General features: G+C 39.4%; 1 protein-coding gene across 5 annotated transcripts in view; it reads right to left on the bottom strand.

Annotated features, from left to right (window-relative positions):
• The window catches only part of mgat4c (mgat4 family member C), a 211,557-nt gene that overhangs the window by 112,589 nt on the left and 85,322 nt on the right, over positions 1–13,646 (bottom strand). For 4 of the 5 annotated variants that reach the window (XM_036146155.1, XM_036146132.1, XM_036146143.1 and 1 more), the window contains one exon: positions 9,478–9,548. The exons of the other annotated variant lie outside the window; for it this stretch is intronic. The gene's annotated coding sequence lies outside the window, so the exon portion shown is untranslated. The remainder of the gene's footprint in view (positions 1–9,477; positions 9,549–13,646) is intronic. 5 annotated transcript variants of the gene reach the window in all.

The following is a 13,646-nucleotide window of genomic DNA, read 5'->3' as shown; positions in this document are numbered from 1 at the left end:
TCTCTTCCTCCACAACCATTCAACATTCAATAAACTCTTTAGAACTAAGCTCCGTATGTGGTGTGTGAGTTTGGGTCCATCAGAACAAATCCTGACACCAATAGTCAGCCAATAAACTAGTGTCAGCCAATAAACGCCTTCCTGGTACATCCTCAACGTGGAGTAAATGTGTATTTTTCGTAATACCTTGTTTTACTGCAACTGAGCTCTTAAACACGGGCTATGTTTTTTTTTTTTGCCTGTGGTCCATCAAATAAACCATTTACATAGTGATCTTCTCATTATGACCTTGATGAAAAGTGAATAAATCCTCAAAGTGTCACAAAGCTGATAAGCTGTTCAGAGAAATAGCAATTAATATTAGCAACTCATAGCACACAGAAAATATAAAAATCCATGGCACTCAATGACATGTAAGTTAAAAGACAATTTCACAAGAGAAGGCCATGTGCTGTTTTGTTTAGCCAAACTGTTTGTGTTCCCAGAGTTCTGTTGGTTGAGGCTGTATCGAGCAAGCAGAACCACAGTGGCTTGTCCTTCTGCTCTAGCTCGGTCAAGAAGGGAGTAAACCTTTGGATTCTGAGTGTTAGTTGTGCACCATGATCAAAATGTTATGTTTTTGTGCTTTCCAGGACCTGTAGCAATTTGAGAATTATCAGCAGACTCCCAATTAGCTGATCAGCCAAAAAAAGCTGATGAGGCAGACTGACTAAACCACCGGAAATCCACATTTTGACCTGGATGTTGTTAGGCTGAAAGAAAAACAGCAACAAGCCCCTGTTGTAGAGAGCTGACTGAATCTACCAACAGCATCATATCCTACTGAAATTGGCCATTTTGACTGAACTACATGTTACAGATGATAACTTCACAGAACCTCACTTCAAAATATATATAAACTAACCCTATAACCAGAAAGGTGTGATTGAAGACTTTGGTTTTAAGACTGTATGCTTTTAAAATCTTTGAAAACCTTGATAGTGGTAACATACCTATCCACTTCTGTTCTGGAGTTATTTGGAAAGTTTTAGAAATCATGAAAATGATTAAAGACCTAGAAACCAATGCCAGAGAATTTGGCTGACAGAGTAGAAGGTGCATGCAAAACCTCCTGACACTCCCCTTTGAAGATAATTTCTCATATACAGGACAGCTTGGCCATAGCATCCTGAGCTGCAACTTCTGAATGAAGCCTTTTCAAATTAAGTAAAAACAAGGCAGTGTTTCAAAGATTTTACGTTTTCCAGAGACAAGTGGCAACCTGGAGACCCGAGCCCTCTTTTAGTAAACTGAAACTTCAAGGGGAGAAGTATATCTGACGGCAAATAGCGAGCGAGAGAGAGACAAAGCAACGGGCTCATTATTCAGAGAGACACTCGAGGCCACAGGAAATGGCACACTTCATTTTTCTTGTCAAACTTTTCCTGGCTTAATGGTGTGCTCACAGCAAGTGCTGAAACAAAGGGACGGGGCGGCCAGGCCGAGATGCAGGAAGGAGGGCCGAGCGCGACAGTTGCTGCCTCCCCAAATTCCTCCCAGCGGTGGACCACCTGTGTCGCCGAAGCTGCTAAAGGCGTTACGCCGGCAAAATAAATGCCTCATCTTTCTGGAAGGTAGACAGCGAGTACAGCGCAGGGCTAACTTTCAGTCCAAAATGAAATATGGTCTCAATTACAGTCTAACTAAGGAGAGGCACAGATGTTCCCATTGTTCCTCCCATTCCACATCCTCCTAAACCGTCCCTCATTATTGCCTTCATTACCGGTGCCATCGATATGGCAGGCGGCTGCCAGAAAACCTAGATGTATCCACAGCTCATGATGCAAAAACCAATTAATCATCCATCTAGCAATTACACAATGTACCTTGTATTGATTTCAAACACTGACATTTTTTCTATTTAATTTATACGCCAGCAGCTCCAACAACAGAGGATACATAAAGGCATGCAAAGCAATCTTTCTCCATAACCACAAGAACTCTCGCAGTGTTTTGATCTGAAAAATGATGGGGCAGGTGTTAACGGTGCGGCCTCATTCCACCGCATTCCAATTTTAAAGCATGGCAGTGGGCTGCCGTGTCAGACAGCCTCTTTTGTTCAACTCCTAATTGGAGTAATTTATTGTCCTAACAGGCAGAGCAGCTGTAGCTTTACAGCGTCACACCAATTAAAACCAGATGCTGGAATGAAAAGATGGGGCTGAACGTGACTGGGGGACCAATCACCAATATTAATTCAGATCACTGTGAGCTGAATATGACAAGCCAGGTGGAGAGGCTCTCTTCAATGCACTGCTTTTACAGTCATATTGGAGACGTGGAGTTTCATGACAGAGGTTGCAATCAGATCACTGGAACGTCACGCATCATTTCTAATAATGGAGGCTATTATCTGCCAGACTTAACAATGAAACAAAATCGGCGAGAACGTCTAACTGCCTCTGCAGTTACTGAACTTTGAAATCTTTCTTTGTTACAGCGGTTTGTCGCCGCGGAACAGCTCTGACCAAGTATTGGGTGAAAATGAGCATGCAGTTTTGGGGAATGAGGGGAGCGACCAGCAGGAAACCAGTTCGATGTGAAGATCTCTCCGGGGCAGAGCTAACCTCGCTACACTGCGTTTGCTGCTGCTTGCCTGTTTAGTCCAGGCTCTTTGGACAAAGAGCCCTGGGGACGGACGCAAATGTGAGTAACACGGAGAGATGGAGGAGGCACACAGTCAACACCTTGCCACTGAGACTCACAGAGAACAACTTCTCTGGCTTAATATTCAGAGGCAGAGGGCAGTGAATAATGAAAATTACCCCGTTGAGTTGTCCGCTCTTTAGCTCATCTGTCACTTCTATGGGATTCTAATAAAGTGTTTGTTTCTTCTGGCACCATTTGCGCTTAATGGAGAGTGTCACATGTTTAGCCTATTTATCATAGTGCTTTTTCCTCTAAAGATAGAATGCTGCTATTGGTTACATATTTTATAGTCAAAAACTCTATAAAAGACTCTAGTGTGTTACTGATAAAGCATCATGACCAATTTGTTTATCACTATTGTGTCAGAAACTATACACAAAGTGTTTGGCTGTTTTATTCAGTTCAAATTTAAATGGGAACGTTATTAGGTATAACATCTTTTGGAGCCATCACATATACATAGTGGCCACTTTGCTTTTAGAGCCGCCATCATTTTTTCATGGCAAAAATTCAACAAACTCACAGAAACATTCCAGTGATCATGTATTGATGATTGTTATCATAAGAAATTGACTAGGTTTTGCAATTCTAATTGTCACTAAGTTTTATTTAGGTTTAAAACACGTCTGTTTAATGTTTTTTTCTAATTATTCTGAATCCAATTTTTTTTTTTTTATTTCTGCTTATTTACTGAAAGAACTCCGGTAACCATATCTATTGCACTACAGATTTTTCATGTTGTATGGAGGCTCATTGTATAGTAAAATAACTTCTTGTGAAGTAATTTTTTTTTTTAAACTTAGCTTTACGGCGTCACATCGTGAACAGGTGATCTATTATTATTTTTATTTAAAAATGACAAGAATGCTGTTTTTGATTTAAATGTCTGAAAACTTTATAAGCTTAGACATAATATGGTCATTTCATATTTGTCTTTTGTTTTTGTTTTTGTCAGCTGATATCAATGTAAATGTCAGCGTTAGATGGGCCGATAATATTGTGTCATGAATCGAAGACTTGTGAATTTAATTTATTGAAATCTCGCTGTAACAGACTTTGTGATATCGGTAAATATTGTACTGTCATCCAAACAAATGTATATAATATTGTATTGTGATAAAGCTGGTGAGTTACACCCCTAATTGTGATCAATCAAATAGCTGAAGATTCCCATGCTGTTTATAAATGCATGTAATTGTTTGAACAGATGAACACAGCACCCTTATTATTTACAGATTTATTAAGGTCCACCCGTCTCTTCCTTCCATGATACAAGACAGGAAATAACTTTTTTAAATATCATATCCTAAATCACCTGATATTCTATTACACCTGAATTCACTCAATTTGTTTGCAATGCTTCAGTGGTAGGATTAGTGGAAGTGGTAGCTACGAGTAAAGGTGGGGGAGGGGGGGGGGCAAAATAAATGTGAGAATCAAATCTGATTTTATTAATTCAGATTATTCAGAAATTATTTAACAGAGTGCAAGTTTGCACTATGTATATAATTCTTCTCTGTTGTTGTAGTTCCAAGTGATCCTCTGAGAAACAATTAGGAACTATTGAGTCTATATGGAGATAATTACTTCATTTGGACACGAGTGACTGAATCACATTTACACTTTCCACTAATGAAGAACACAATAGAGAGATGATTTATGGATTTGTCCGTCTGTTTGACGCCTTCTATTATTGGAATTCGGTGTTGGCACGGAGTGCCTCTCAACCCCATTCCGTTCCTCAAAGTACAAAATCGACTTGAAACAAAGGAACAACAATTTCATCCCCCTGGTGCAGCCTTGACAACAGCTGCACCAAGAAGGTGCTCCTGAACTTAGCGGCTCTAAACTCCGGCTCACACTCTCACAGGGGGTGTGACTGTTTGAGGGCAAAGAGCTGTAGGCCTTCCAACTGGATTCCAAGTAACCTCGGTGCTTTGTGAGGATAAGGAGCTCTGACCCAATTAGCTTTGTTAAATAAAGTTCCAGTGGCTCTCAGTTAAACAGCCCCCCCATCACCCATCCACCCCATCCCCTGCTTGTGTTTTTACAGTACAAAGTGATTACAGATTTAATTAGCTGAAGACCTCGCTTCAGGGAGACTCCTAAATCCATATTGATATTTCTGCAGAGTTTGAAAATAAAGGCCTTGGCTCTGTGATGATGACTTAACGAGGGTGGCTGCAGAAACTTAGCAAGAAGAAAGGATTTGCAACTTCTCCGCGCTGCTGTTTACGTCTCCCTCCAGGGCTAATCAGTACGGCACGGGAAGATGCTGAGATATATGCAGAGAGCAAGGAGCTGATCAATACTGTCTCTCGGATATGGATTTAAACAAACCTCCTGTCAAGATAGCAGGTTTTCTCTTTTGAAAAGATGAGAAGTTAATAACTACTGTTTACCTCCCATAACACTGTTTATTAAAAATGGACTTTGAATATATGGCTTTGGGGTAAAACTGCCCCATGCTGATGTTGGGTCTACACATGGGGAACAATGGAGCTGCAAGAAATATTGATGGGAATGCTGTACCATATGTCTTCAATGGGCTGTAAAAGTTACCGGGTTAAAAACAATCAACACTCAGTCATTTAGTTTAACCCATTTGGTCAAATCTGGACGGGTCCAACTTTGAGTTAATTTAACTCAGAAAGGCTGGGTTACTGAAAATGTATTAAAGTGAATAATGTCCAAAATTAAGGCAACGGGTTTAGATTAACCCAGAACCTGGATTATTATGCCAGTAATATGTGTGCTGTAGTGATTTTTTTTTTTTTTTAGTATTAGCTTAATCATGCATTAAAAACCGTTGGATCAAAAGGATAAAGATACCACCCCCATGTTGTGCTTGTTTTGGAATGCAGAAGAATCTACAACATTAATATCATTCAACTTAAGTTTAAAATGTGACACCTTGAATCATTTGGTTGTACTCCATTGTGCACACTGAACAGGTGGACAGGCATATCTGGTACAGCGCTGAATACCTCTGCTTTTTATTTATCATACATTAATCCATTACCTGATGCCTACCTGCACTGGTCATTTTTCATGTATGATTTGGAAGCGCATCTGTGGCACAGTCCAAGTACAAACCATTTTATAATCAGAACTCTTAGGGATCAAGTTACACAGGGTTCTGTTAATGACCATATTTCATTTGTGCTTCATGTGCTTCCCTTCCTTTAAGGTCGTCCAGAACCATCTCCTGTCACTGCTAAGCTTCGTGATATTAAGCTATTAATAAATCATTCTAGAATTTTTACCATTGTGTCAAAAGAGTTGTTTGTTCCTCATTTTATGATTTAAGAAATATTGGTAAACTGAGTGTTATTACATCCAGAGCTGAGATGGAGATAGTGATTCATACTTTTGTTTCCTCTGGCATGGATTATTGTAATCCTATTTTTACTTGTTTTGGTAAACCAGCTTATCCAAAATGCAGCAGCTGAGCTTTTGCTACATTTTCCTAGGGCCCGCATGTTACACCCCTATTGATGTTTCTCTGCTGGCTCCCTGTTCGATCCAGAATACAGTTTCGGGTTCTGATTTGGACTTTTAAAGTGCCGCATGCTGGTGCCTTTACACACATATCTCATGTTTTCCAGCTGGACAGTTTAGCCAGAAAAATGTCATTCATTCCCTTTGCAAATTTAAATTGGCAATAATTTTCACTCAACCAAGAAGTTTGTTCCTGGTAGAGAAGGAGACATTTCTCAAATATAAAACAAAACAATAGAAAGAGGTATCAATTATTTGACGTTTTAATAAAAATGGCACCCTTAAAATCACTTATAGACTTCTTAAAACTGAATGGAAATAGGTTTATTGGCACTACAGTAATCAAACCCTTTGAATAATTTCTGGCCAGCTTTTTGCATGTTTCCACTGGTACTTGGACTTGGATCCCCATAGATATATCGTCAAAGTCTTTGAGGTTTTTATGGCCTCGATGCCATCACCCTAATTTTTAGCCAGATTATCTGAATGGAACACTGCAAAACATTAACATTACAACCCTACTCTAGGAACATGTTGGCAAAATAAAATATTACTTTATGCCTAAATCTGACAGGGGTATGAATACTATTGGTCTTAACTGTATTACTGCTTCTATACCAAACTCCCTGGTTGAACTGCCTCTCTGAATTTTCTCTTGAGGTAACCGAGAGACTCACTGTTATATGGTAGAAGTGCACCCGATACAGAATTTCCCAAAGATTTCAAACCAAGATTGAAAGTGTTTCCATTATGAGGAGGTGAGAAGAATCTTAAACAGAATACAATAAATTGCCAATTTTAGCATGAAAGCCTTCACGGAGTAGTGATAAAAGCTCAAATGAAATCTTTTCAGACATTGTTCCCGAAGATATGCGGCCTTTCTATTTTTAACATCCTATTTTCTCAGGTAAGTAATGTAAAAGCAGTGTGCTGTGAGTTTCTTTTTATCTCGACTGTACTGAGCCTACAATTCATAGCAGAACGGCAGACCAGAGGAGCTGTGAGGTAAAGTGCCGACGCAAGAGAGGAAATGAAAATGAGGGTGGAGAGAGTGGAGGTGTCAGAGCAGCTTGTCAAACTCCTCGCACGTACCGTGAATATTTCACTACTGACACACAGCAGCCAAGCTGCACCCCTGGAGACAAACAAAGACAAAGAAACGGAGACAAATAGATTCTGTAGATAGATGCAGCAGATAGATAGCCATATGGATAACCCTCTTTCTTCTCCTATCCCATACCCCACATGGATAGCTGTCTCGGCCTTCATCTTGCAGCGGTAAATTTTAGGAGGCAGGGCTGACAGAAAGAATTCTCCACAGCTGACAGTGCTGCCTTCCAGCTCCAGCTGAGGCTGGCTGAAGGCTCACACAAGCAGGTGACACCCAGGACAGGTCAGATTAGCACGGTGGCTGCTTTCATAGACAAAGGCAACAAATAGAGATTAGATGTGCCCAGAAAATGACACATGAGGAAATGCGATGCAAACTGTTTGCTACATGCTGGCAATTTTATTTTATTTTTTTGTCTTTGGGCAATATTCTACAAAGATGAATCTCTGCTAGCACAGGTTACAGTTTAGAAACCATAACATCCTCCCATTATTGTATTTCTACAGTTGAAAACCTTTTCCTAAGATGCCAGAGAGACTGCCGAGGTGACCAGTGTACTCTGCGATTGTACCGAGCATTGAGTAACACAGCGTTTCCCCTCCTGCACTTGTTGCTGCACTCTAGACCAATACATTTTTTTTAAAAACAAAGATAAATTTGGAAGTATGGACATATTTCCTGTCACTAAAAACATGAACATCTCTGGTGTGGAAATTAAAGCAGTGCCACTCAGCACCAATGGGCTCCGGGCCAAAATCCTTTCAGGGAGATGGCGGAGAAAGTGTGGGAGTGACTTCAGCTCGACTGTTTTTTTTGTTGGGGGAAAAAAATCCACAAGACACTCATGATACATAAATAAAAGGAGTTCCACTCATCACTTTTAATAAGGGAGTTGCTTTAGGACTTCAGTTGGCGAGCTAGGAGCAACATGTCTGTTAAGTAACTGACTGCACTCCCTACCAGAGCAGAGAGCAGGGCTAACCAACCAGCCAATAAGAGGGTTTTAGATTTGTTACTCTCCTATCAAACCGCAAAGCAAAAACACTAAAAACATGAATGGGTGTTCTTTTTGTATATTTGCTCAAATCTGTGTATCAAAGTCATTATTGAAAAGAATTAGAACTGTGATACTGAAAGTGCTATATTTCAGCAATATTGTTAAAAAGATAGGTTTTCATTTAAAATAAAAGCAAATGGATTGTATTACACATTTTTGATTATTTGAAAGTACCGGCAATGCTTTTTTTCAAACTAATGTTTTCAACGAGCTACGAGGTTACAGTGTCAGGGTTCTCCCCAGATGATGGAATAAGGGCGCTGCACTGCTATACTGATTTTCAAATCAAGGGTGTTTTCTATTTTCTCCAAACATTTCCCTCAATTTTATCGAAGTTTCTGGGCCCGTGCATCTCAGAAAAGACGAATCATGACAATCTTAAGTTGTATATTTGAGAGTGGACTGAAAGCTTAAGTTGCTGGAAATGGCCTCCAATGCCCCATAGGTTCCCAAAGTTACTTACATAGAGTAGAAGATCCTAAACCACAAAAGATTCAGTATAGTGAGGATGTTTCCTTTAGAACATGTTTTTTTTTCTTTTATCTCTTGGAGTCTTGTCAGTGTTTGTCACATCACATGAGCCCCTAACTAACTTCTCGTCTTGTGGAACAGAAGCAATCACCATACTGACTCTGAGCTTATTTGCTTCTCACATTTTTCAGAGCCATTGTGTATTTCTTTAAACAGAGCACAACTTTAGCCAAGAAACACTTCCCTCTGTGGTGAATGTGATCCTAGAGGATTACCAAAGTGCCACAGTTAATTTCTGGCTTCAGTCAAAGCTCTTGGAATCCAATTTTCCCCTTGGAGAAGTTTATTAATTCTACATTTAGGCAAATAATGAACTTTCTTCTGTTTTTCTAAGACGGAGAAAGTTTTCATTTAACTCGAATACTCCCACAGAACACCAGATAAAATAAATCCAGCAACGAATACTATGTATTAAATAGTCCCAGGCATATTTTAGAGTGAATATGTTTTGATTTAGCCAGACTCACCCAAGCAGACTGTTATGATTTAAGGAATGCAATGTATTCTGATCAATAAGCAGGGTCCCAAAGGGCAGCAGGGGTGGAGGACCACCAAAGCTGTAAATCAGATGAAAAGCACTTATGCTTACGTCCACTGTGTGTCCTCTGGGCCATTATCGGTGGGTGCGTTCACACATCAAAGTGGCAGGGGTCTTCCAGGCTAAAAAGGAAGAAGAAACAAAGGGCCATTTAAGTGCAGAGACAAACCAAGCTCTGAGCACACACACTTAAACACTGCTGCACAAGGACTGTGAAGAGACTTTAGGGCCCACAAAGAAGAATAGAGACCAGAGGAGAGGGAACACGACATCGATTTTCCCCCCCTCTGAAGTGCCAGTTCATCATTCTGTGAGACACACACTATCGATCCCTTGCCTTTCGTTTGTTTGTAATTTTGGGGGCTCAAAACTGTTCACAAAGATAGATCCTCTCATACGCCACTCGCCGCTGAGATGAAGAAAGAGGGGATCAAAGGATGTGCGGAGATGACCTCATTTAACAAGGTTCTCCTCACCCTGTTGGTTTTTGTGCCACTGTTTATTATAGAGGCTTTAAAGGGAGCGCGTTGTTATCCATTCTGGGTGAAACTTTCTCTCTGTTTGTCTGCATTCCCTCACTGTTTTATGAATGTGGTCGGGATCTGCATTGAAAGATAACAGAATTGAAGATCTTAGGCAGAGAAACATCGCGACCATCTCCCCGCATCTTTTCTTGTCTGAAAGGAAGAGCCTGTGCTTTATTAAATGTCTTTTACAGTGCTTCTTAACATTAAATGCTTTATTCAGTTGCATATTGGCTATGTTAAACCGCAAACAATTCAAGCAGAGCATTGTCCTCCCCCCACAGCTACAGGGTTACACTTGTAATTCAGCTGGCTGATGAAAGCTCGCTATACTTCTCCCTGGCTTACAAGACAAACCTGTGTGTTTGGAAATATTTCCCATCTCAAAACATAAAAAAAAAAACAGATATAGAGCCTAAACTAAAAGAGTGCCACCCATGATTCTTAGCAGCATTGTAGTTCTATATCTTTGCTTAGGTCTGTATCTCTAAACAAAATAATAAATACAGTACAACTGGCAAAATAAGCGTTGAACACATCAATGTTCTTCAATTCAATTCAATTCAATTTTATTTATATAGCGCCAAATCATGAAACATGTCATCTCAAGGCACTTTACAAAATCAAGTTCAATCATATTATACAGATTGGGTCAGATTATACAGATTGGTCAAAAATGTCCTATATAAGGAAACCAGTTGATTGCATCAAAGTCCCGACAAGCAGCATTCACTCCTGGGGAACCGTAGAGCCACAGGGAGAGTCGTCTGCATTGTACATGGCTTTGCTGCAATCCCTCATACTGAGCAAGCATGAAGCGACAGTGGGAAGAAAAACTCCCCATTAACAGGAAGGAAAACCTCCGGCAGAACCGGGCTCAGTATGAACGGTCATCTGCCTCAACCCACTGGGGTTACAGAAGACAGAACAGAGACACAACAAGAGAAACAAAAAAGCAAAGAAGCACACATTGATCTAGTAATCTGTTCTACATTAGATGGTAGTAGCGGGTGAGCCGTCTTCACAGTGGAAATATTTTTCACTGGGCCTCGGACGTAAAATTCACACGATGTCGGTAACAACCCAACTAATGCAGACGTTCATCTTTTTTTCTATCAACACAAAGTAGTATGTAATTACTTGTCTTACAGACTCTTATTTTGACATAGAAAGCTGGAATGGAGCTGTTGCCGTTTTGTGTAGACAGAGTTAGTTAATAAATGCTTGCTATGAAGTTGGCGGTTAGAGAAGCCTCTGTTGTGGTTGTTGTTGCCCTATCTAACAAGTTGCTACCCAGAATGTAGCCAGAAAAGCTAATTTTAAACTTTGAGAGAACATGAGTGGGTTAGCTGCGAACAATATGAATGTTAGTACCTGCTTTGCAGCTTCCTATCGGTACAAATGTATTCATTTTATTCAAATTGGGAAAACAAAAAAGTGAGAATTTTACAACACAGTATCACTGAAAAACTTGCAATAGTCACGTTGCTCCACAAGGGGAATCGTAGGATTGTCACAGTGTGGATCCGCAATATGTTTCCATTTTTCATCTTATCTGGCCTATTCATTCACATCGGCTTGCAAGCAGGTGATTTGACTATCAAATCCCAATGAAACAAAGAACATTGCCATCATTCCTTGTACTTGATATATTTAAAGAAAGCATCTGCATTTATATGCCTTTTGATGCACAGTGCCTACAGGAGATCCTTCCTGCATACACACATTAGCTCATTGAAGAAACACCATAACATGAGTTATGCCAACATTTTATTTCACTTTGGGATTAATAATGTATTTTTAAATTGAATGTCATATATTTTTAATAAGTCGATACAAAATACAGGAATAATGATATTTTTGCACAACTAGTGATTAGAATTGATCCTTAATTCAAAATGTCTCTGCAAAAGTGTTTAGAACCCCATGTAACTGTTGCAGTAACTGGTGTGCAGCTGACTACACTTTCACATGTTAAAGTTTCTGCAAAGGAAAAAGTTTTCACAAAGATTTTAAGGTGAGGCTGATTCTATTTTAAAGTTACCATGAAAGTATAATTGTTCCTGGTAAGTTATAGCTCAAGCTGTTTTACACATCAGAATCTAACTTTCCACATTTAGCGTAAGTGTAACTGACATTCACAAGCCTAAGACACATGCACAAATGGTAATTAGGAAGCCTTCACACAGATACCAAATGACAGCATATACCACTATGTTTATATATTACTGTTAAGTTAGATGTAAACCTCTCCTGACAGGAATGAAGTAGCTCATGAGCCTAGTATAGGTAATTGATCATTTTGGGATATACTTGATTATACATTCCTGAAAACTGTTAAAAGCACACCTTAAAAACCAAGGGTGAAAAGCTAACATGAGAGTCTAGGTGTCTCACGTGCAAATTCAGGTCTACAATTTGACCAAATTCGTTAACTAGACATACACTAAGTCAGGGGTGTCAAACTCATTTCTATATGGGGCCACTTTGGCGTCATGAAGTCATTAAAAGGGCCGGTTGCATGTGTATAGCTGATACTTTTCATTCCATAATTTCATTCCAGTTCACATAGAAGTATAAAAAATGTACAATAACATAGAAATAGCAACCTTAGGCCCAGTTTATACAGTTTATCTGCAAGAAAACTTAATATTGGGGTGAGTTACACTTACAGGAGGCACAGTTTTAGCCACTTTATACACTTTAAAAGGATATATACCTCTACTTTATCACATGATATGCCTTTTTTTTTGGCTCTTGAGGGCCGGATAATTTATCTTGATGGGCCGGATTCGGCCAGCGGGCCTTGAGTTTGACACCTGTGCACTAAATAGAGAAAAGCATTGGCTCACTCATCCAAATAATGGAAATCAGATGTTCTGATCACTTTCATGGCCACAGTTGTATAAATTCAACCAGGCATGCAAACTGTTTCTACAAACATTTGTGAAAGAATGGGTCTCTCGGCATCTCAGAGCTCTTCTGTGATAGGATCCAGTAAAATTTTCACATTCCTAAATATTCCACAGTCAACTGTCAGTGGTATGATATATATCATCTTAAAATGTTGCATTTCCCTCTGTAAATACGAAGAATAATCACAGACTAAATGGAACGCAGCCCTGCTTTGCCCACAGCACTTTCCGTAAATATTATGATACTGCTCACTAGGAATTTTATCGACATGCTTATAAATGCTAATACCTTCTTTAAATGTTGAGTTTTTCATATAAAGTGCAGGGAATGACAGCCATGTTCTTTTTTTTTTTTCGCTGGAAGATACATGATAGTCATTTGACCGGGTCACAAGCCAATATAAATGAAAAAGCCGAATGAAACAGCTGAGACATATTAAGGAGTCAAAGAGTGACAAGTGACAAACGCTCAGGTCAAACCTGGGCAGAAAAATTCAACACCAGCAAGTTTCTTTAAAACAACATTTTTAAAACAACATTTTTGATATGTGGAAACTTTACTTTATCTGTTTAAAAAAAAGGTTTAGTTTCCCCAAAAACTGACTAGTCTTTCCTCTTCACATTGTTGTGACCCTAGTAGTGTGCATCATATTGTTTTCTATGCTCTATGCATTGTGACGTCCCTAGAGACATAGTGTACCTGGATGTCATTTAACCTAAGAATCATTTTCAAAGCACTCTCACCAACTTTTAGGATCTTTTTAGTACCAGTTTGTTTTAC

The sequence above is a fragment of the Fundulus heteroclitus genome, chromosome 2 (genome assembly GCF_011125445.2).
Source record: "Fundulus heteroclitus isolate FHET01 chromosome 2, MU-UCD_Fhet_4.1, whole genome shotgun sequence".
Classification (NCBI taxonomy): Eukaryota; Metazoa; Chordata; class Actinopteri; order Cyprinodontiformes; family Fundulidae; genus Fundulus; species Fundulus heteroclitus.
This window is presented reverse-complemented; position numbering and strand designations above follow the sequence as displayed.